The sequence below is a fragment of the Astatotilapia calliptera genome, chromosome 22 (genome assembly GCF_964374335.1).
Source record: "Astatotilapia calliptera chromosome 22, fAstCal68.1, whole genome shotgun sequence".
Lineage (NCBI taxonomy): Eukaryota > Metazoa > Chordata > Actinopteri > Cichliformes > Cichlidae > Astatotilapia > Astatotilapia calliptera.
This window is the reverse complement of record NC_137442.1, coordinates 25,277,676-25,302,241: the sequence shown is the minus strand read 5'-3', so window position 1 is coordinate 25,302,241 and position 24,566 is coordinate 25,277,676. Positions and strand designations below refer to the sequence as shown.

The 24,566-nt window shown below is 42.4% G+C and overlaps 1 protein-coding gene across 5 annotated transcripts in view; it reads left to right on the top strand.

Annotated features, from left to right (window-relative positions):
* The first annotated feature begins 2,129 nt into the window (after positions 1-2,129).
* The window catches only part of fam49al (family with sequence similarity 49 member A, like), a 40,749-nt gene continuing 18,312 nt past the window's right edge, over positions 2,130-24,566 (top strand). For 2 of the 5 annotated variants that reach the window (XM_026155870.2, XM_026155873.2), the window contains exons 1-2: positions 2,130-2,557; positions 22,110-22,200. The gene's annotated coding sequence lies outside the window, so the exon portion shown is untranslated. Of the gene's footprint in view, positions 2,558-22,109; positions 22,201-23,333; positions 23,547-24,566 lie in introns of those variants that run through there. The other 3 variants (XM_026155871.2, XM_026155872.2, XM_080295848.1) reach the window with 3 other exon arrangements.

Sequence of the window (24,566 nt, the reverse complement as noted above, 5' to 3'; positions counted from 1 at the left end):
GAGAAAGGAACTGGAAGGTTTAATAGACCCAGAAAAGAAAACTAGTTGGAGATGTGCCTAAAAACCTCAGAACAACTGCCAAGACAGTATAAAAACAACCTAACCAAGTCAGTTGTCTCAAAGAAGCGAATCACTGGAACTCTACACAAGAATGGACTGTGAGGTTGCAGAACAAGGAAAGCCCCACTTTTACAGAAGAGACACCTTCAAGTCAGACTGAAGTATGCTAAAGACAACCTGGGGAATGATTATGCAATACTGGAATACACTTGAAGTCCGTCGTTTGATCAGATGACTTCAGAGCCACAGAGTGCTGCTTATGTTTGGAGAAAGAAGCCGGGCAACCCAAAGAATACCATCCCCACAGTGAAACACGGTGGTGGGAGTATTATGTTGTGGGGACGCTTCAGAGTTTCTGAAAAGGGAATCTCGTGGAAAGAAGGATATGTGAAGATTTCCAAAGGAAACATCAAGCAATCCGCAGCAAAACTGGTTCAGGGTCATTACTTTGTCTTCCAACATGATGAACCATAATATACATCGCTTTTCCAACACCAAAGAGAAAATTATTGATGGGCCTGCACAAAGTCCATGACTTGAATCATTAAAAATCTGCAGGATGAACTGAAGACTAAGGTCAATTCCAGAAGACCATCTTATCTGGAGGAGCTTGAGATATTCACCAAAGACGAATGGGCTGGGATTTTGAGACTTGTTAAAAACTACAACAAACAACTGCAGGACGTTATCCAGCTAAAAGGATGCACAACTGACTGTTAGCATCAGGGCAGCTAATAATTCTGACCCCGGTAGTTTCAGTTTATTTGTGACATTATTTTCCTTCTGTGTGAAAAAACCCCAGGATGTTTGGAACAGGTGTGTTAAAAATTACTTGTTCTGTTTAACAGGTCTTGGAAAATCCATGGGGAGGCTAATAATTATGTCCTCATCTGTACATACTAGGACTTAAAATTGTTTCATGATTTTCAAAAGGGCTGCCAAATGTTCATGACCAGTCCAGGGTGTACTTCACCACTCGCTGGCATAGACTTCAGTTCCCCTGTGACCCTGAATTGGATAAGCAGAAGAAAATGGATGGATGGATGGATGGATGGGTGGGCTTTCAAAAGGGGTGAATAAACTCATTATGAAGCACTTTTAAGTCTCTGTATGCGAGTGTAAGCTTCTCATTCTCAGAGAACAAGTGTCCTTATATGACCCATGAGGCTTTTAACTGCAGCCATGGTCAGAACATCAATAATGGCCACTGGTCAAGTCAGATTTCCTCACATAACCTGACTGTAAGAGGGCAGCAGGTCATTGTAGCCTCACTCTGCATCGCAGCATCACGCCTTTAAATTTTTGTACAGAAAAAACAGAATAAAACAAACAAAAAAAAGGGGGATGCCACAAGCACTGATCTGGGTACAAGACCACCAGATAATAGGCATTCTCTCCACTCTCACACACACACCCACAAGGACAAGCACACTGAGTGACAATTTAGCCACGGCTCATTTAACCTACAGGCTGTGACCCCGAAGTAAGGTTCCCTACTGGGAGTTTTCACCAGGCCAAATTCTTGCTGAAGGACGAGAGCACAGAGGAAAGTGACGACGCACACAGTCAACCACATACTTTGTAGGCGTTCTAGCGAAAGAGGTGCCCATGATGCTCAAAGTTTCATAAATAGGAGCTCATTTTGTTCACACTTATGTACACTTCGGCCTAGCTGTAAATAAATACACCCTCGTGCTCCCGCTACCCATAACCACAAATAATGCGAATTTCCTTCCCTTTCTGCAACGTGGCAGCGAGTGATGCTCAGCAGTCACCCACACAGTTTGCAAAAAATACCCCCGATGCACATCCCTGCTCATCGCGGTGCATTTTCTCACCGTGCGGACAGAATAAGTCACTCTGCCACTAGAACAATGTCAAACACAATGCAACTCTGCACTCTCTGTGTCTCACACACACTCACACAGCAGTGCCCCCTCCTCTTGTTGCCAGCAGGCTAGTGGGAGATGTTAGTCAAAGGGGGAGGGGGTGTTGTGAGGATATGCTGAGTGTGAGTGTGGTGGGGGTCTTTGTGAGCGACAGAGGTAGGAGGAGAAGGACAGAGGGAGGGGGACATAGCGTTCTATTTCTCATAGACCAGCAGCTGCTGTCTATAGTGGAGAGAGAGAGAGAGAGAGAGAGAGAGAAGAGGGAGGGCTGTGTGGCGTGAGGCAGTGCGTGTGCTCAGTGTTTAGGTGAATCCACAACCCTCTGGCTCACGAGGATAAAGGATCCACACAGAAAACAAGAGAGAGAGAGAGAGAGGGAGAGAAAAGCAGCGCGGGGACTTTGTCTTCTTCTTCCTCTTCTGGCATCCTCTGCGCTCTTTCTCCTCGCTTCATTTTCCCGCAAGCCGACAGCGGCTGTTTTTGCTTCTTTTTTCCCTCCCATCCTTCCCTTTTGTTCTCTGCATCCATCTCCGTTTCACCTCGGTCCAGCAGAGGAGGCAGGAAGAGCATAGTCAGAGGCATCATCCTCCCTCCTGCACGCCGAGCCGGTAAGCTGAGCTCTTTTTTTTTCCCCCTCTCCCTTCGTTTCACCTCTCACCAACGTTCTGTCCACTCAGCACAGGAAGGGGATCGGATAGTCCCACCCTTCACCTTAAAGAGAGGCTGGAGAAGGAGGATGGAGGAGGCATGTGGGTCAGGTTTTGGAGTGAGGCTGGTGGGTGACTTGGGTGGTTAGTTTTAGCAGGGTAGATGGACCGGATGGGAAAGACTAGCCTGGGTCAGAACCCCCCTGTGGAGTAAGGCGGGAGGAAGGGAGCATGTGGGGCTGGTCAACTGGGACTTGTCCTCTTTCACTGCAGTGCTTAGCCAGAGCGCCACAGTCACTGCCACAGTCATATACACATCTCTACACACACACACACACACACACCATCAGGGATCTGCTCTGCATGTTGGAAACCATCAGGAGAGCTCATGTGTGCAAATTTCCTGTGAAGGTTGGTGGCTCGGTCATAGGACATATGTGACCTAGAACCATTGCAGCACATGCATTGTATATTACACTGAAACTGTGGGAACAATGTGGATAAATTGCATGCCAGGCATGGCCTCTCGCACATTGAGATCCATTCACCGCACACGCGTTATATCATCTAATTGTCGACGCGTACAAAAGGCGCCTGGCTTTATGCAGCGAGATGAGGTGTTTGAGGTTCAAGCTCAGGCCGGTCATTTCTGCAAACAGACCTGCTAAAAACAATAGCCTCAGAATTGCAACGCTGATCAGAAGGGCTGGGTGCATGCGACTGGAGTGGATAACAGGGAGGAGGGAAGGAAAGGATGGATGGAGGGGGAAAAAACTGAATGGAAAGATGAATGAATGAGGGCTAAGGATGTTTGGACTTTTCAAATGTAGGAAAACAACTGGTGAATGAGAAAGGTGTGCATTTGGAGCAGAAAGAGTGAAGCTACCATGTGACTCTGCAGGTCTTCTTTTTGTGTGTGTGTGTGTGTGTGGGAGGGAGGGGTGATGTGTGGATGGACAGATGCATTTGAAGCAAGGTAGAAAGAGAAAGCATGTGTGTAAGAGTGGACTGAGATGAAAGGTGTGTAATTCCAAGTATGAGGCTGAATCCATGCCTGCTGCAGCCGCTAGGAATGTGGTTATGATTATGATAATGAATGACTCACTGTAATTTAAGTTTGCATGCATAAATTGGTTTGCATACCAATGTATGTATACCAATCATACAAATGACACACATGAATGCGTATGTGTGCGTGGCCAGTGTTCTATAATATATCTATATGTAGGACTTTATTATACTGTACAGGTGCATGCATACATATTTGAAAGTATGACATGTACAATATGTGATGTATTTATTAACAATTATTATATTTATCACTGTAGCACATGTAGTGACTGAGGTAAAACTGCATAAACAAATATATTTAACTAAAACATGTCTTTAACATTAGACAAAAACTGCTCAATGCGAATCAGTTTATTTATATCTATATATAAAGCATACCAATGTGTTAATCAAATTGTGTGTGTGTGTGTGTGTGTGTGTTTGCGTGCATGCAGGATTTTTCAGTCTGAGGTGGAATGGTGGCTGCTATGGTATTTACTCCGCTGTTGCTAGGACACTCCCTTTGAACATTTTAACGGAGCCTTTTCATTGGCTCGCCACGATGATGCAAGAATCCCTCACCCCAAATCTTTCCTGAGCGCCCATAGAAACATGCCCGTTTGCATTTCCCCCTGCTCTCCTCTCGCTCCTTCTCTGTCACTCTTTTGTCTCCCCCCCCCCCACTTTCCCCCATATCTCTCCCCCATTCTCTCCCATATCTTTTTCTCTTTGTCTTCTTCTCTCTTCTTCATTATTGCTTAATTTATTAATTCCTTGCTCTCAGTAAGTCACTCCTCCCATCAGTCTTCATCAGCTTGCCACTTTCTGACACTTCCTTCTCTCTCATCCAGTCAAAATGCTCGCTGCAAAATGGTGTTGACAGTGTGCGGTGGTGGCTTCCAGCGCTGCACGATCACTCTCTCCTGCTGTCTTGCGGAGGATTAGCACTGTGTGTGTGTGTGTGTGTGTGTCTCACACTGTCCTGTTTCGTCTGTCCATGCGAGGTGAGGCATCATCAGGCTGTTTTCCATGTGTCAGGATTATTAGCCTCGACAAGGCAGAAGACAGGAATAGGGGCTTGGGTGTCACGGCGGAGGAGGTTCTCGTAATAGACATCACCTTATCTATTTTTGTCCTTTCTCCTCCACAATATGTGCAGTTATTGGTGTTCACCTTATCACTGCAATAACCTCAGGTTCACAGCCATACATTATTTCCTGTCATGTATTTCACTGTGGAGTCATGCAACCTTAACAGCTCCAGTCTGTTGGTTAGCACATGTTAAGGGAGTGGGGGTAGAAGATTAGGTTATTTAAGGTTAGGAGGAAGGAAAAAGGGGAAAGTACGAGTAATTGTAGTCTTGTTTTCTGATCTTCTCACTTTTGTAAAGTGTGAACAGAGTTTCTGCCTGAAAGAGTGTTTCGTCAAAACATTTTTGCACAGAATAGTGGCTAGTTAGCTAGTAGTAGCCTAGCCTAAAACAAGTGAAAGTCAGGGAAGTTAGTGATTACATCTCAAACATGCACTCTCTTATTTTGTAAGGTGTCTTCACACAAACATTTGTTTTATTTGTAGCTGTAAACTCAATGCTAGTACTAGCTAGTTAGCTAGCAAGCTTCCCAGAGACCAAGAAGCTCTCATAATAAATCGTCTAAGGGAGCAGTATTAAAAAGGCTTTATGCAGTGTTGATAGTTTTTTACTTCATAACAACTGTACTGGCTGAAACTGGAGGCTCACCACTCTGATTGACAGGTTTATGACATAGGCTACTATAGCATATAATTAAAATAGCTTAACTGGACCTTGCTGCTGTCTATGTGTGTTGGAGCCTTTTTAATGAAATTATCCACCAAATGATAAGGTCTGCAATGAAGTACACATTCATACCCAAATTTCGCACTAAAATCCCTAGTTTAGTCACCGTGTTTGTCAAAATATACTTCTGCTTTGGAAAAGCTAACATGGTGGCAGTCAAAATGCTAATGTTGGGGCTTATAAATGCCATTGACATCTGGCTGCGTCTATCTTCTGGCTGACATCTTCTGTATGTTTGTGGCATTGTTGGAGTTTGTGCATATTAGTGTTGTCTTCAGTGTAGTATTAGTTGTGGCTGCAAAATGCAGCAGCTAGCGTTTCAGTGACAGTCAAACTCTGAAACTGTCACTTCCAATAAGTGGACCAGTTGACATATTCAGTTTGACTACAGGACTCTGTTGAACTTCATGCAGTATGAAAGGAAGTACATGATATACATATTGTACTACATGTAAGTTTATTAAGAGAGCTATCTAAATCAAGTCACTGTGAATTTTCTGCTCATCCTCTCATGATGCTTTGAAATGGTTCTTGTCGAAGCCCAAATTGAAGCCCAGAATTAAACACTTGCCCCACCAGTGCCTTTGGAAAGCAAAACAGTGTTTTAAAAGTATATTTTGGCTTTTTGTTTTAAAGCATAGCCTTCTACGATGTCAAACAAACACGTGAAAGTACAACCATTCTCAGTCAATCCTTTTACTAAAGTACACCATCATCCATATGTTTGCCCATGTGGCCACACAAGCTTTCTCAAAATGTGTGACAGCCAGTGTTGGTCAAGTTACTTGAAAAAAGTAATCAGTAACTAATTACTGATTACTTCCCCCAAAAAGTAATCCCGTTACTTTACTGATTACTTATTTTCAAAAGTAATTAATTACTTAGTTACTTAGTTACTTAGTTACTTTTTAAAAACACGATTTACAACCTGAAGAGGTGATAAAGCGATAGATCTTTCAGCCCAATTCTACTTTTTCTACATAATCCATCATACAAAATGTAATCAAATGGAAAAGTCTCTTTTTTTTAACTTGTTTTATCATTTTTAATCTTTTAACTTTATGCATCAAGCAAAAATTTAATTATATGCAACATTCTCTGAGTTGAATAAATTAGTTTAACATTTAAACCTATTTTCTGCACATTCCAGCACATAAAATAAAATAATTTTTTGTGTTTACACTCACTCTTTCAAAAAGATGCAAGTAAAACACAGCAGAACATAAATAAAGTCAAAGACTCAGCGGTCCTGTTGCTCTATTTTCACCTGTAAAGCAGGACTGCGGTAGGCGGAGGTTTACCCTGGTGCAGGTGTGCAGCGGTCAGTGGAAGGATACGGCAGTGTCTCTGTGAGTTTCCCATCACGTCGTAGCTACTCGGTGCTTGCTCGGAAGTTTAGGGGTTTTTTTTCGCTGTAAAAAGTTTTCTTCCCACGCACGATGGACGCTAATGTTTTTGTCACTTTTTATGGAATCAAACTCAAAGTAAGGTCAGTACTTCCACGCTTTAAACGCTGCACGCTCATACTCTCTCCCGCACTCGATATGTGATCCATTGTTGATCTGCACACAGCTGTTGTCACTAACGGCGCACTCGCTTACGTCACTGTCGTGAGACATTCTCGCAAAAAATCACGGTTTTAGTAACGCAGTAACGCAGCGTTCCTACGGGAAAGTAACGGTAATCTAATTACCGATTTTGCAATAGTAATCCCTTACTTTACTCGTTACTCGAAAAAAGTAATCAGATTACAGTACACTTTATCTCACCACTTCTAATCTATTTGACTTCCCTGCCCATCTGTCCAACAGCAACATCTGTCACTTCAACATCTGTCACTTGAGCTCTCACGCTTGCATTTGAGGTCTTCTTTTGTTATCATTTGAGTTCAGAGGTCAGATTGGTGTCATAGACAGAGCTGAAATAATTGAGGAATTTGAGATTTGAGCTGTCTCTAGCCGCTAATCTTGTAGTATTTAATCCAGTATTGTCAGGAATTATGGATTACTTCCTGCGAGCAGAGATGATCCTGTTAAAGGGGCATTGGGTGGAGGAACAGAGGGTGTGGGACGAGAGGTGTAGGCGTAGGATGCTGGAGGGCAGTATGAAAGAAGAGCGTTTACTAAATCCAGTATTAGTCAGAAAACTCTTTTGAGATAAAAGACAAAATGTAAATACCACCATTATTAATTCAGTCTTAAAGTCTTAGGACTCTTAAGTAGCTTGACAAACTGGAACATATGCATAGTTTCCTTTCTTGCTGAGAGTAATTTGTAAAGATAGACAACACTTTTATGTTTGTAGAGTAAAGTCAGATTCAGGGTCTTGGTCTGGATTCATGCCTAAGACAGGGATTATGTGAATTTAAACAATACAGAGGCTGCACTTTGACACCGTCCTACAAAAAAGTCAGCATAGATTATGCTTAGGTTGAATTCGTCCAAAAGTGCGCACGAACAGGAAAGAGAGCCACAGCAAACATCACCACAAAGAGAAACAAGTGAAAAAAACAAACCAACCCCAAAGCCCATCAAAGATTTAAAAAAGCACAGACGAGAAATACAAACAGTGGCTGCTGTGGGCAGTTATAAATGTTTTCAACACTCTACTGCAAAGAAGTTTTTTGTCTATCATGATTTCTAGATTCTCTGTGGCTAAGCTAGTAGACCACCAACAGCACAAACATCAACACAAGCAGCCGTTGGGCCTGCAAAGGTCCATGTAGCACCTACAGACTATCAAGACACAATAGCTTTGTATTAACAATGAAAACTAGTGGAAACACTAACATGTGTGCCCACATATAACAAAAACTCCTTACCACTCTCTCTTAAGGTTTCGAATGAATACGCCAACAAATTAGTTGATTTCATTCGTATTGGTAGTTCTCAGTCATATTCTGCAAAGTCATTTCCAGAACAGGAAAAAAGATACAGTTTGGGTTTTGAAATCAAAATCAACTCCAAAGCATCAGCAAACTATTGCTTATTTTTCCGATAACGTTCATATTCAATAAACTTAGTCTCGCTCCATATATTGCTCATGGTCGTCCATGTAAACCAACAAGACTAAAAAAAACGTGTCCTCAAAGGACTTGCTAAAGACTTGCTAACAAGATAAGAAATTTTGTTAGTTAAATGAAATCAACGCGTTCAACTTGTTTTAGAGTAATTCAGGTGTTCTTCAGGAATTTTCTCACGACATTTTGAAACGAACAGGAGAAATTATAAGAACTTTAAGGCCCATTAGAGGGTAAAAAATCTCGACTAACAAGTTATCAAAAGGGCTAATGTAACACGTCCTGAATTCATCCACTAAATCAGTAAAAAACTAGATTCAGGAGCCAGTGAGATTTAATTCTTTGTGACTAGGGAGCCGGGATCTGATAGGTCATCGATATTGCTTTATTCTCAATGCTTGATTGCACTTCTGAAAACTGCTGCGAAGTCTTATTAAACTCTGTTATCATCCTTGTTATGGGTGTTCTGCTGAAACTCTTTGAAATTTGTGCTGTTAAATCCGGGAAGACACAGAGACGAGCCACAGTGAATCCTCTCCAGCTTCTAACTTCGACATGACTTGGCTTGTCAAACTCGTTTTCTTCTGTGGTAGCGAAAGATGATGTAATCAGATTACTTTAGTTACGCTCACCTTGGGTTTACAATAACACCGTGGTCTGTTGTCTGTTGATGAGAACAATGAGCCTCCACTAACACCAACGAAAAGTCCAATTGCTCACCCTCTGGTCATATTTAAGGTCAATAAATGAAAGGTGAAATCAATTTATGCTGGTGGGAGGCTAAAGAGAGCAGAGCGAGGGGAGAGGAAGCAATACTGTGTTGCAATTAGTGTGTAAAAAGTGAAAGACAAGTTATCTACTCTGCAATGGCTCTAACTTCCTTTATAAGGTCTGCTATAAGGCTATATCCTAATGTTTGGTTCGAGGCCAAAGGTAAATATACTTACTGTGGAGTGGAACACTTTCCCTGTGAGAGAAGAATGACTCAGTGATTGTGTATTTACTTTAGCAGCCATTATGCGCAGCGTAATCGAGCATGTCTTTGATCGTTGCTTAAACCTCATCCCTTCGTTTACTCTTTCTTAATTGTTAGCATGTAGCCTACAGCTAGAAAGCAAATGGTTCTACTTCCAAAACCAAAAGACCTTTTCAGTACCAAACTACATTGTTGTGTAAGGGTACACGTTATGGTAAAAAGCATTTACTTACAGTTTGGAAATCCTTAGTGAAACTACATTGGAATTTAGGCTAACTTTAGGAGCTCTTTCCTGGGAAGGTTTACACTTCAGCAATGAGACAAGACACCATTACATTGCCACATCCGGCAATTACTTTTGTCAAAGACTTACAGTTTATAGCATAAACATAAAAATAATATAATTTAAAAAAACACAACAACATTAAAACTTGCCCAATATTGCACCAGTTTACCTTGTACTGCCAAAACAACTTTAGATCCATCTAGGCATGGATGTGGGGCCTCGGGGATGTACTAGGATGTAGGCAGCTGGACCTGAAGGTGGTACTGGAATTTGGAGGTCCGGTGAGTGTCCTGGATTCTCTATTGTGTTCCTCAGGCCATAGGACAGTGTTTGCATTGTGGTGTAGAGCATTCGAAAGGCTGTGCCATGACAGGGTTAATGGGTGGAGTTTGACCTAGTCCCAACAAAGCTTTTAATTCAGCTGCACTCAAGGTTCAAACCCCGATGGGAGAGTTTGGACTTCGTTAGTTTTTTCCAGAAAAAAGAAAGCATTTCCAAACCATGATTAACATTCTGAAAACTTTAACCCAACACATGACCTATCCCTAAACCGAGTACTACTGTTTCATAAAACCAGTAAAAACTGAAGATGAAGAAGAAAAAAAAATCCAGCTAAGCCTGGAAATTCACTTCCAAGGCATGATAAAATTTTGATTAGCAGGCAGCATGAACTAAGCTGGCTGTGACTACTTTTGGTTATGTACAGCATATTTCTGTTTCTTTTAATGCAGTCTTCACTCAGTTGATGATACTGTGTAGCCTCTGTTATCACTGTAAAGCTGGACAGGTGGGCAACAGTAACTATGGCAGATCTTAGTAAATGTCACTGCTGCTTGTGTGTGTGTGTGTGTGTGTGTGTGTGTGTGTGTGTGTGTGCATGCCCTTCCATGGGCAAACTAAGATGCTGGCAGCCATACTTTTATACTGTGTTTGATCAGGCTTGCCAGATTGTACACAGAAACTCCCCCCCCCCCCCCCCCCCCGCCCCTCCGCCAATATGCACATAGACACTGAGATATCCTCACTAATTAGTTTAGCAAGGATTTGTACGACTGTATATATCACTCTTTTTTAATACATCAAACAGCACTGAAAGAAGCTTTTAAGTCCAAAATAAATCACCGGACAGAAATAAACCAGGAAAACAGCCAAGAGCTCAAACTTTCACACCAGGGATCCACCAACATGTCCCAAATGTGCTCTCTTTTTTGTCTGTTCTTATCCTCTTCCATCAGTTTCTCTTTTTTTCCATTCTTTGTGTCAGCTTGAGCCCATACCTCAGACTGCAGCCAGTCTCCTACATTTAAGAGCCTCTGCCCCTCCCAGTGGGACGGGGAACGGTGAAACACCCACCGCATCCTCTGCCATGTGAGACACACTGCAGCACGGTGTGCACAGCAGAGGTGTCAAGGTCTGCTGGCAGACTTTGATGCTAAATATAGATTGGCTCTGTGTACATAAAGGTCAAATTGGGGTTAGAGGTCACCTTGTTCATTTATTCTCTGTGGCCATGTTCCAATGGAGTGAGACACATAATATCTCCCAATTCCAAGCATCACTATTACTGTCAGTTTACCATCAGCACGAGCTCTGGCCTCTTCTCACGCTCCTTCTTGGTCTCTGCATTATGCAGTCTGACATCAAGGTGCATTCATGTTAGCTGTTTTTTTAGCAATAAGTGATGCATTTGCTACACTAATGTCATTTTCAGTTAACAGAGAATTTATATTTATAGAGAATTTATATCCAGATTTAAAGCCTGCTTAGGGGCTCTGTGTCATTTAGGTTGGAGTTTAAGGAGCTTTTATTTGTAAAGTTTCACTTTCAGGTATGTGCACTGCTCCTTCCATCCGCTTCATGTTGCCTTCATTTGCCATTTGGAGCAATTTTTCTTTTACTATTTTTATGCACTTGCACAGGAGGATGACGTTTCCATTTTTAGGCACCTCTAATGGGCTCAGTCGCTTTTGCAAACGCAGCACAACTGCCAGTAGACACCAGATCTGCTGGAATCTGCTTTGCTGTTTTGTGCTAAGGAAAAATTGGGCAAGATGTGCATCCGTGGAAATCACTTACCCGGAACTCAACATCAAAGATGGCGCTGAACTCTTCTCTAATTTCCTCTACTTAAGCAAACAGCAAAAATTGTGCAATCAGAAGCATTTTTATCTGGCATGCAGACTTCATGAAATTTACTGTACTGTCAATTTCTCAGTATTTATTTGTCAATAGGGCATCCTTCTGCCCATGCCATAGCTTCTGTTTGATGAAGGTGAATAAGACAATAGATACTGCTTATATACTGGAGCTGGATCACAACTAGAGAGTTTGGAGTTTGAGGCTCAAGATAAGGAAGAGTTTTGGTGCTCGAGTGCTACTTGAAAACAATTATTGTTAAAGAACAGAACAGTGGCTAGTGGGTGCAGGCAAAGAGGGAAGTGGACTAAAATATACAGCCAGACGTGGAATGAGTGGAATGAAAGAGTGAAGGAGAGTTGAAGGGGAGGGGAGTATCACAAGACAGCGAGACTCCAGGGACTTGACTTCAAACTGCCTTTACGTACCGTTTTATAGTAGTCCTCGTCCTTGTGACATTCACTCTCTGTGTTTTACACACACTGTGTCTCTCGCTGCCTCTCTCACTTAAATCCCCTGACTTGACTACACAAGTCAACAATGATAAAGAAATTATACAAAAACAAATTAAATATTTAAAAAGAGATTAAGTTATTTAAGGTATTAAGTGGAGAAGATAGTGACAGAATTTTTTTGTGTTAAAAAAGGAAGCTCTGTTAAAAGCTTTGACCAAATCACATTTACGCCCATAAGCAAAGACAGTTTTTGTTTGGCAGGATTTTTGTCTATAGCCAGTCTTGAGCATCAGTATTATGGGATATTTCATTTTAATATTAAACACAAAATCTCTGTGTGTTTGTTTCTTTGTCTACAAACTCCTGCTTGACCACCAGGAGTCCAGTAAACAAACTTTGCACACAGATAGAGCTTAGGCCCCTGAAGGTTCTCATCTACATCACGCATTAGGATGTCAATATGCTGCCTAGCAACCACCTAGTAACAGGCTAAAATAACCCATTTTTAGCATATAAAGAACATCTACTGCTTGTAGTTTTTCATTTTTGTCAGTGAGGCTTAGTATTGTCAGTTTGCCAACTGCACAAACAGGCCTAACAATGGTTGGGTACATTTTTAGAGTCATATTAGAATATTGTATTGATGACTTACAAAAACAGGTTGAAGCATGTGATGATCTCCTTTTTAACTACATTTTAAAACCATGCTCATCTTCTACCCATGCTTCCTTACTGGTCAAAACAATTTTCAAATACAGTCATATTTTAGCACCTGTGAAGCTGAAATTTTTAATCTAGTTATAACAATGCAATTACGATAAAGCACGCCTCATTTGGTCCAGATAGGGTGGACAGAGGTCAGCTGAACAGGTAAAACAAAGCATTCGACTGGTTCTTACAACCAAAATTTTAGGTCCATAAGATACATTATTACTCAGTGTAATTAAAGTCCATCCTGACTGATGTAGATGATGTTGATTCAGCCAAATGCACGCTCACTGCATGTGGAGGCATCTGCTCTAATGCTCACGCTGTTCACGTCTATCCTTGCAGTTATCGTCACATGTAAAAACACAAACATACACACTCTCCTCTGACCTATATAAAACACAGTGCAAGCAGTCCATCAAGAACAAAGAGCGCCAGCATGCACGCACGCATATTCTGTCTGTCTTTGTTTACAGGTAGTGGGTGGTGGGGAGTTCTAGAAAAGGGGGTTCAATGGGGGAGGGGGACCACAATAACTAACTACCACACACACACACACACACACACACACACACACACACACACACACACACACACACACACACACGAGCCCCCCTGCGAGTGCATGTAGAACCCTAAAAGCCTATCCTGTTCTCTTTGATGGTAGCTAATTGGCATCCCGCAAAACAAATACAGATAACAAGAGCTCGCAGATACATTCCTTTATGTCCTCTGACAGCCGAAGCACAGAGACAAAACCGCTATTGAAACTGATATATAAAGCTGTAATTTTTCCAGATCTGCTTTGCCAAGTTTGAAAATGCCCCGGAGCCAAGTCATGGTATTCAAATATTAATGACCACATTAAATATAAGGCATATATTAATCTGTGCTGAGAAAGAAAAGAGAAAGAAACTACAGAGGAGAACTCAATTTAATTCCCAAGATTTTCCCATGTTCAACGCTTCAGCAAAACGAGCTGCCGCAGCAAAGGCAAATACACATCAGGTGTTTTTTTTATCCACCTCTGAACAAATAAGCTATGAAATCCCCCAGTCGCTGCCCCACTTCTTTATTTCACTTGAGAAAAGATCACACTGAAGGATGTTCCACTGTAGAAACGGATTCAAGTGCAACTTAAACGAGCCGCACATCTGCCTTCCTGCCATTTTTTTCTGCCTCTCATTATATCCTCTTTTCTTTGTCAGCAGCGCAGACTCACAATGCTCATTTGCAATCGGCCTTTCACGAGACACCGTGCTCTCCTCCGGACTGGTGTGTGTGAAAGAGAGCGAGAGAAGGGGGAGGGGTAGCGGTGGAGAATCGTAACCTCCTCCTTTGATTTCCATCCCTCCTTTGCACTCCATCTTTTGCTCTCACACTCAGCCTCTCTCTTCTTTTCATTCTCCATCCCACCTCACTTCAAGGAGGGACAGCGGTATCTATTATTGTATATGAATGTGGATGGGGAGGGCCTGAGGCAAATTGGCTGTAACATTCCTTCAGTGGTCAATCTTTGGTGATGGTCTGGCCTTGTCTGACGCTGCTACCTCCCATTCTGCTCCTGGAAAAGTCTCTTTGTCTCCTCTCGTGTCCTCACACACTGCTTGGGCTCTCAGCAGGGTTCAGCGGCCATAGCCAGAGCTGTACCTGTTTCTCTCCAAACCTTAACTTTGAAGCGTTAATAGATCTTTAAAGCTTCATCTAAACACGCTGCCTGACTGTTAAACACACACCTCACTTGTGCACTTGAATGCAAAGTGTTTCCTTACTGAGGCGTGTAAGTTATTTTGAAAGAATTCACACGCACAACATCAACTATTCAGCCATTTTTGCCCTTCCTTCCTGCTTGTAGGTGCATGACGGGTTTCTGTGGGCTGTATGAGAAGTTGACATGCCACGCAGTGGTCAAAGTTCAACCAATCTGACAGTGTGAGGAGCTCCCAGAGCACTTCAACATACAAGAGCTCCACGAGGATGATGCAAGCCCAGCATCACTCTGGTTGTCTCAGTAAAATAGCCAGCGGTATTTTTTTGACAGGCTTTTTGGATTCTTGGAGAAAACAGGCGTTTTACTGAGAAAGATAATCTCCATGAAGTGACGCCACTTTTGATCTTCAAAGCTTGAATGCAATCAGCACTGAGACTAACGAACTACTTGAGCGTCATCGTCGCTAAGCTGCTGTGCTCACTGTCACGGTGTTTAATATCGCTTGCGGTCATGTTTAGCCACTTGTTAGCAAACTCCTTTCTGGGACACATAACACCTTTGAAATTTACAGGTCAATTATTTACCTACATATTTAATGTTGTAGTGCAAAGCTTAAAAAAGTCACAGGTTTGAGGTCTTCTCTTTCTAGATGAAGAGAACTGGAAGTACAAAATGCCAAATTTCTTGGTTTTAGGATTTTGAGACACATGCTCCGTTACTTTTTGCGCGAGATCGAAATTAGCAGCCATGATCATAGAGACTACTTACAATTAATGTTAGTATAAAAAAAACAGATGTATCCTGTGATACCACACTTATCTGCATCTGGCAAGAAAGGACAAACGAGAAAGTGAACAAGTCAAAATTGCAGGTGGTGAGAGGTGAATGATTGGCTGCATAAAAAAGAAGGTTGCAGAAAAAGTGGAATCTGTGAATCTTCTAATCTGTGTCTTCTCCTGCCCCACCTATAATCCTCTAGTCTGAGTCTCTACATATCAGCTGTCAGGTTGCTGAAAAAAGCAGCTAGAGTGCATTTAAACACTGTCCCCTCCAGCTGGCTCGTCTAACAGTGTCTGCCATCTGGAGACGGCAGAGTAGTCTGATATTTGATTAACATGACACTGATTCACGATGAGGCTCATGAAGGGCAAAAAGACGAGTATTCATTGATTTGTTTTGACCGTTTCCAAATGAGGACGGAATGATTAGCACTTCATAAAAATTTGTTCCCAAATTGTGTTAAACAGAAACACAAATTTTTCAAATAGCTTTTCCTAACCTCATTTTTTGGGGGATGCTTACATTATTTTACTTTGAACATAGAAACGAAATTATTTCACAAAAACCAAAATCTACCAGGGTCAAAATTATTAGCTTATTGCTAATATACAGTTGTGTATCCTTTTTGCTGGATAACATCCTGCAGTTGTTTGTTGTAGTTTTTATTTGTAGTCTCACAAATGTTTCCTGAGCAATCCCAGCCCAGTCTTCTTTGGTGAATCTCTCAGGCTCCTCCAGATGTGCTGGTCTTCTGGCATGACCTTGGTCTTCAGTTCACCCCACAGATTTTTAATGATTCAAGTCAGGGACTTTGTGCAGGCCAGTCCAGAACTTTTACTTTAATCTTCTGCAGGTAGCTCTTCACCAATAGCATGTTTTGGGTCATTATCGTGCTGGAAGGCAAAGTGACGACCCAGAACCAGTTTTCCTGCTGACAGCTTGAGGATTTCTTTTAAAATCTTCACGTCCTTTTTTCTTTATGATTCCTTCCACTTTGTCGAGATTTCCAGTTACAGAAATCCTAAAGCGTTTCATTGTAGGGATGCTGCTCTTTAGCTTATACACCTCTCCCTTCTTTCTCTAAACTTAAGCAGCACCTCCCTGGCAAAAAAAAAAAAAGCTTTATGAGCATCAACAGTTCTCAATTTTAAACTAATTTATGTTGTTTTTGCCGTGATGCTTTCTCAAGCTTCAGCCCAAACCCTTGCTGAAGTTTTTATACTGTGTGTAAATAGTAGATAATGCTCAGTTTGACCTTGATTTCACGAGCTTTGAGCATTACAAAGTTAAAGCACATCATTGCACAGTGCTGGTTCATGCTATTGCTCAATAAAAAGGTCTGTTTTTTCAGGTGGCTAATTATAATGACCCTGGTAGTTTTTGTTTCTGTGTCCAAATATAAACAAGTTATGCTTTCTAAAGAAAACTAGTACGATTAGAAAACAAATGTGGCCAATAATTTTGTCCTCTGTATATATATTAACACTGTAATAACACAGATCAGATTTGTGTAAGTAAATTCATCCATAAAGTTAATCATATGAATTATTTGCTCAAATCTTGAAACAGTTTTACGAAATTTTGTGCGTGACATGCTAGATAGCATCCTCATCTTACTGAGTCCCTGAGACCATTTTTCCTTCATTTTTACTCATCTGTATAAAAAAATAAACTAAATGTATTTACTTAAATGTTAATCAAGCACATTAGTCATGAGGACCATTTTTACGCCTCCTGTAACACTGCAGTATTACTCACTTAGTGGTGATTGGATTTTGAAATGAAAAGTTGTGCACTATAAAGGTGGATGCATCTTAAACCCTCGAGCTGTAAATATAAACATGTATGCTGGAAGTAGAGATGAAAACTGAAGTTTGTGCATGGTGAGAAAGCAAACAAGTGGCATGTAGCTTTAATGGAAAAGTGGACCATTTGATTAGCAATTAGCAGATTTAAAAAAATAGTTCTCCATCAAAGTGTGTACTTGAGGCCCTCAAGCAGGGGTAAAATTAGATATCTATTCTTGTCTGGTAAAGGCTCAAATAGTTACAGCTGCAACAAAAAGGGCTCGTGTGAGAGCTCCACAGTTAGGAGCAAGAATAAAGTTCACAATAAGTCTGCAAACTTAAACTGCGCTTGTTAAGTGGATAAATGTGTAAAGGCTACTCACTGAGTTTTCTGTCTGCACCGAGCTGCAAACTCACCAGATGTGACTTTGCATATTAAATTCTTCTACAGTAAAGATGACAGTTTAACACAGATGAACACTAAACACTGCCACAACACATTTAATCTGTGGTTTTTACATATAGCGCCTGTGGATTGGGCTTTAGTCTCTTGGGTTTAGTCTCCTTTGAAAGGCTTGACCTTTGCCCTTTCACTGACAGAATAAACATTAGACTCCTGAATTAGTCCATGACTCCCCGATAAGGTAGAAGACGCGATTCCATGATTGCACAGCACTTTAACACTGCTACAGGAAAGTAAATGCTTTGGTGTCCCCTCGTGCTCCAGATATTGAGCGAAGTCCATCTATCCATCCCACCTCATTGATAACACCAAACTGTGCGTTGCCATGAGAATAAGAGGCTGTGTTTCCCTGGCAACTATTCTGCAAATATCCTGCCTTCCTCCTGTCTGCACTCTCCCCTGATTCAATTCAATTCAATTTTATTTATATAGCTCCAAATCACAATGACAGTCACCTCAAGGCGCTTTATATTGTACAGTAGATTGTACAATAATAGATACAGAGGAAAACCCAACAACCATGTGACCCCCTATGAGCAAGCACTTTGGTGACAGTGGGAAGGAAAAACTCCCTTTTAACAGGAAGAAACCTCCGGCAGAACCAGGGTCAGGGAGGGGCGGGGCCATCTGCTGCGACCGGTTGGGGTGAGAGAAGGAAGACAGGATAAAAGACATGCTGTGGAAGAGAGACAGAGGTTAATAACAGATATGATTCAATGCAGAGAGGTCTATTAATACATAGTGAGTGAGAAAGGTGACTGGAAAGGAAAAACTCAATGCATCATGGGAATCCCCCGGCAGCCTACGTCTATTGCAGCATAACTAAGGGAGGATTCAGGGTCACCTGGTCCAGCCCTAACTATATGCTTTAGCAAAAAGGAAAGTTTTAGCCTAATCTTAAAAGTAGAGATAGTGTCTGTCTCCTGAATCCAAACTGGAAGTTGGTTCCACAGAAGAGGGGCCTGAAAACTGAAGGCTCTCCCTCCCATTCTACTTTTAAATACTCTAGGAACAACAAGTAGGCCTGCAGAGCGAGAGCGAAGTGCTCTAATAGGGTGATATGGTACTACAAGGTCAATAAGATAAGATGGGGCCTGATTATTTAAGACCTTGTATGTGAGGAGCAGGATTTTGAATTCAATTCTGGATTTAACAGGAAGCCAATGAAGGGAAGCCAAAACAGGAGAAATATGCTCTCTCTTTCTAGTCCCTGTCAGCACTCTTGCTGCAGCATTTTGGATTAGCTGAAGGCTTTTCAGTGAGTTTTTTGGACATCCTGATAATAATGAATTACAGTAGTCCAGCCTGGAAGTAATAAATGCATGAACTAGTTTTTCAGCGTCACTCTGAGACAGGATATTTCTAACTTTAGAGATGTTGCGCAAATGGAAGAACGCATTCTTACATATTTGTTTAATATGTGCGTTGAAGGACATGTCTTGGTCAAAAGTGACTCCAATGTTCCTCACAGTGTTACTGGTGGCCAAGGTAATGCCATCCAGAGTAAGAATCTGGTTAGATACCATATTTCTAGGCTTTTCAGGGCCGAGTACAATAACCTCAGTTTTATCTGAATTAAGAAGCAGAAAGTTAGCGGCCATCCAGGTCTTTATGTCTTTAAGACATTCCTGCAGTTTAACTAATTGGTGTGTGTTATCTGGCTTCATGGACAGATAGAGCTGGGTGTCATCTGCATAGCAGTGAAAATGTATGCTATGTCTTCTAATGATGCTGCCTAAGGGAAGCATGTATAATGTAAACAGAATTGGTCCTAGCACTGAACCCTGTAGAACTCCATAATTAACCTCAGTGTGTGAAGAGGACTCTCCATTTACATGCACAAACTGGAGTCTGTTAGATAGATATGATACAAACCACGGCAGCGCAGTACTTGTAATACCTACAGCATGTTCTAATCGCTCTAATAGAATATCATAGTCAACAGTATCGAACGCTGCACTGAGGTCTAGCAGGACAAGCACAGAGACGAGTCCACTGTCAGAGGCCATAAGAAGATCATTTGTAACCTTCACTAAAGCTGTTTCTGTGCTGTGATGAGCTCTGAAACCTGACTGAAACTCTTCAAATAAGCTATTCCTCTGCAGATGATCTGTTAGCTGTTTGACAACTACTCTTTCAAGGATTTTTGATATGAAAGGAAGGTTGGAGATTGGCCTATAATTAGCTAAGACTGCTGGGTCTAGAGATGGCTTTTTAAGTAAAGGTTTAACTACAGCCAGCTTGAAGGCCTGTGGTACAAATCTCTGATGAGATTCGATGATGCAATGGCAGCAGCAGCAGTGTTAATAGTTACACCAGTCAGCGGGTAAGAGTGCTGGAGGTGTGCAAGACGCTCAGTCAGTAAGATGAGCTTAACAAGCTTAAATGAAGACATAAAAATGGAAAGAAGAAAGCAAGAAGCACCATTCACGGGCTCCCAGACTGAACAGATTGTTAAGCGTCTGTATTTTAAATGGTATTACTCCATCAAAACCACCCTGGGACATAGAAAACGTCTATAATCCACAACTGTGTGTGGATTACAGCTGCTTTTAGTGTATGGTCTAAATATGTGAATCAAATATATATAATGCTGTGCAGTTGCTTATGGTAAAAAGAATTGTTACCCGACTCTGCAGATGCTCATTAAGGCAGCTGGAGTAGATTGTCTACCAGTCAGAAGGCTGGTGGTTTGACTCCTCCATGTCTGAATATCCTGAACCCCAAGTTGCCCCTGATGCATCTATTGGAGTGTGAATGTTAGATTAGGTGCTTATGTAACAGAGGTGAAGGTAATTTTTGCACAAGTGTTACTAAAGGAGGGAAACCCTCCTCAAAAACGGACGGTGCAGTGGAGCAGCCAAGGGAATGCACTGAATTAAAGACTGTATAATTAAAATATAATTTATTATATTTAAACAGTTAAAAATGTAAAATGAATTAAAACAACCCTGGCCAGGGAACAACACAATAAACATTAATAAAACACAACCTTAAAAACCCAGTGGCGTCTGCCACGGTATAAAAGTCACTCAAAATTAAAATTCCAGGCAAGCAGTGTGCAAGGGGGAAACCCGGCGGCGTCATCGCCTTCCTGTCCGTGTTCTCCACTCGGGCCGAGCTCTTAACTCTGCCCGCCGCTTCCTTGTAACACGCCAATCGGCACCGGCCTGTCTCGCCGCGGAAGGTAGAGCACTGTCTCACCGCCTATAGTTCCCCGCAACAGCGTGATCTGGCCTCCAGTTACTCCAGCAGCCGGAGCGCTCTCTCCGATCCCTGCTCGCTGGCGTCGTCTCCTCGTTCACAGCCCACGCCAACCTTTACCAGCCCTCTGGGCTTGCAGGTGCCACCGCCTGACACCATTCACTCCGCCACTGTTGCCTGTCTCTCAAGCCTCCCCTCAAGCCTCCTTCTCTGTGGTCTGCCAGGCCCTCTTATTGACCTCTGGGACCTCCCAGGTGTGATCAGGTTCATAATCAGGTAGGGGCGGAGTCTTTCCAGGACAAGTCACCAATAAATACCATAAAAACATGCAATAAAACTCATAAAAATAAACCAGTGTACAATATTAAAACATTAAAAAGGTAAAACACAGCAAAACATGCATAGTAAAAAACCCTAGATAACTTGTCCCTTTTCCACCCCGTGACACAAAAAGCACCTGTATGAATATGTGTTTGGGTAAAAATCTAGTAAAAAGTGCTGTGAGTGCTCAGTTAATGTAGAAAAGAAATATACAAGGCCAGCTATTTATTCTGCCTTAGCCTGCCAACAGCGGTATGCTCTGCAAGCCATTTTGCAACCCACCCCTAACCGAGCTCCATGTTAATGCTTTATCTGACTCACTCAGGCAGTTTAAATAAATACAGATTAAATTAACAATCTTCTTTGACTGTCGTGGTCTTGACTGACCTGTTTTCAGTTTCTGGTCAAACCAAGGTAGCCTTCATCAGTTAAAAACAACTAGATACAAAGTTACTGGCTATCTAAAGAAACAAGCATGGTTAAGATAAAGAACAGAGCTGAAGGAGAGTGAGTGTGTGGCGAAAAATCTGTTATTTGTAGGTTTAAACAAAGGCTTGAACATTTTTTGGATGACGTCACATGTTCAGTCTGGCCAATTATAATCATATCACAGTCATATTTGTTCCTAATTTGTTGCCGTTACCAACTCTTAACATCTTGATATCCAAATAAACAACACACTACATTCCTGTTTTTCCCCACATTGTCTCCACATGTAGTTGAAATTTACGCCGACTCCCCTCCCTCTGCTTTTTTCTTCTTCTTGTTACCCTCCTTAATCTGTTTCTCTGTCTTTGTCAGGTTGTGGGTGCTGATGCTGTAACCACTGTTTGGAGCTGACAAGCCCTGGTTGATGCAGTGAAGTGTTCCAGTGGGATAAACACAAGCAAAGGTAGGAATGCAAGCAGATAACTCGGAGAAAGAAAAACAGAAGCATACAAAACACCATTCGGGGAAAGAGGAGAGGCAGATTTTCTGAATAAAGATTGGTGAAGATGAGAGCTGAACGAGTGCAGTCGCTGCATCCGTTGCATACAGTACAGCTGCTAAAGGGTTTGATTCACAGACCACTGAATACTCAGTTAGTGACAGAAAGATTGTGGTTAGAGACAGAGAGGGAGAAAGACAGAATAGAAAGGGAATGCGGATGGTATTATTGGTGAGTTAATAGAGGTTAGGCTTGGCAGTGCCATTCCTGTGCTCACTAAATCCACACTGATGAAGCTCCTGGGCTGTAACAGGAGGAATCTTTCAGTGAGAGCTGAAAGGAGGCTGGGAGGCTTAGCGCTGACGCTTGGCTTCCAGTCTGGACCAGATTTGCTTTCCAGGCCCATGTGGGAGCCGGGCTGCGTCTTTATTAAGGCTCGAGGAGCCCCTCGCTTTGGTGTCTCTTGCCGGACTACAGATGAGAGCTGTGTGTGCTGTGCGGTTGCATAAGAGAGGCACTTTCATCCACTCAAACGCCGGCAGACTGCAAACACTGTGCGTGTGAGAGGAGCTGCAACCGGTGGCCACCAAAGACACACTTCCTAATTCCACAGAGTGCTGCGTCTCAGCGCCCAGAGAGTCCATCTGTGATGCATCCAGTGGCTTCGTGGAAAGTTTTAATAGCAAACGTGTGTTTGCGCTACCCTATCACCATTTCCATTCTGCCACTTGGATTTGTTTGCGCCCGAGGGCCACCAGTGAGGCCGAATGGCACCTTGACAGAGATGTGCTGCGACAAGACAAGGCCAAAGAAGCCGGGAGAGTGCTGCTGAGTGGTGAAATAGGGAAGTGAAGCAGAAAGGAGAGCTGAAGGGGATATTTTTGAGGAACCCATTCTGACGTCAGAAACAAAAAAAGAGAGAAGAGACTTTTCTCTATTTGAGTAGAAATGATATAAACGCACACACAAAAAAAGAGAGAGACATCTTATGTTCTGTAGACTCACAAGCTTACAACAGCAAAAACAAAACAAAAAAAAGCCCATAGAGCAAATAGAAAAGGAAAAAAACCCACAGGCCTTTAAATAGATGTCTAAAAAAAAGAGAAGTGTGAAGTGGACAGATTGAGGGAGAAAGAGCGAGAGCAGAAGTTTACATCAGTCTCTAAGACAAGCCGAGAGTGGAAACTGGTGGAAACCATCGTGGGACTCCCGTTGTCACTCTGGGATTTACATACAGGAGGCGAGGACGTGCGAGAAGAAGCTGAGGACCAAAGACAAACGAAAAGGCCACACACTCATAGGAAAGCAGGGTAAGAGGAGAGAGGCTGGCTTTAAAGCTTAATGAATCGCGTTTACCATCCGTGCCACAAAATAAAGACCAATCTCATGAGTAGTAACAAGTGAAGCATCGGATCGCTGTTGTGAGCGATTGACCCGGTGTGCGAGTGAGCTGGATGCTGTTTTTTTTTTTTTCCTTTTTTCTTCTTCATCTTCAGCTGAGAAGATATTACCAGGCCAACAGTATCCTGGCAACCATCAGCCCAGCTCTGCTCTCGGCACGGACCACATGCTGCTCCAGACTCAGTGTGTGTTAATGTGTGCGTGTGTGGCTGTTGTGAGGCTGACACGCACCAATACTTCAGAGAAATCTTTCTTTGCTTTATGCGAGGTTGTGACGTGGATCTCAGCTTGACTTCGCCTTTGTAGTCACCTTGTCAGGCCGAAGATGAGGATCGGTTATTCATATATTCACGGTGTCGGCTCGGTTTGCATCTCTCGGAGCAGGTGGTGGAAAAGTCAGGTCGGAGACGAGGTGCGTTTTGGGCCAACGCTCACAGGTTACAGCCGTGACTCAGCACACAGCCGCGTTTAAGCAATTTACCTGCAGATGGAGCAGACACAGAGTACGGCAGGTAACTGCAGTCCTCGTGTGAAACTGTCTCAGCGACCGGACAGTGTAACCCCATCCCTTCCTCTGTGCTGCAGTGCAACACCCGTTCTTGCTGAGTAACAGGGAAAAGACTGTTGATACATTTAATTTATTTTCTGCAAGATGGCATCTAGAGAACATGCAAATGCCGGCTGTAGCTTATTCTTGAAGCCGGAAACTGATAGACCTCAGCTGTGAGCTAACACAGCACATGCACAAACACAAAGGGCACGGCAGAGGAAGTGAAACTTGGCAGCCGCTTACCTTCTGCTACCAAAGCGAGCAAGAAGCAGGAAGACGATTAAAGGCGACCTGTTATGCTCATTTCCAGCTCCGTGCTTTTACTGTAAGAGCAGATGCATGAGTTAAAAATAATCGTTATTTAACTTATATTGGTTAT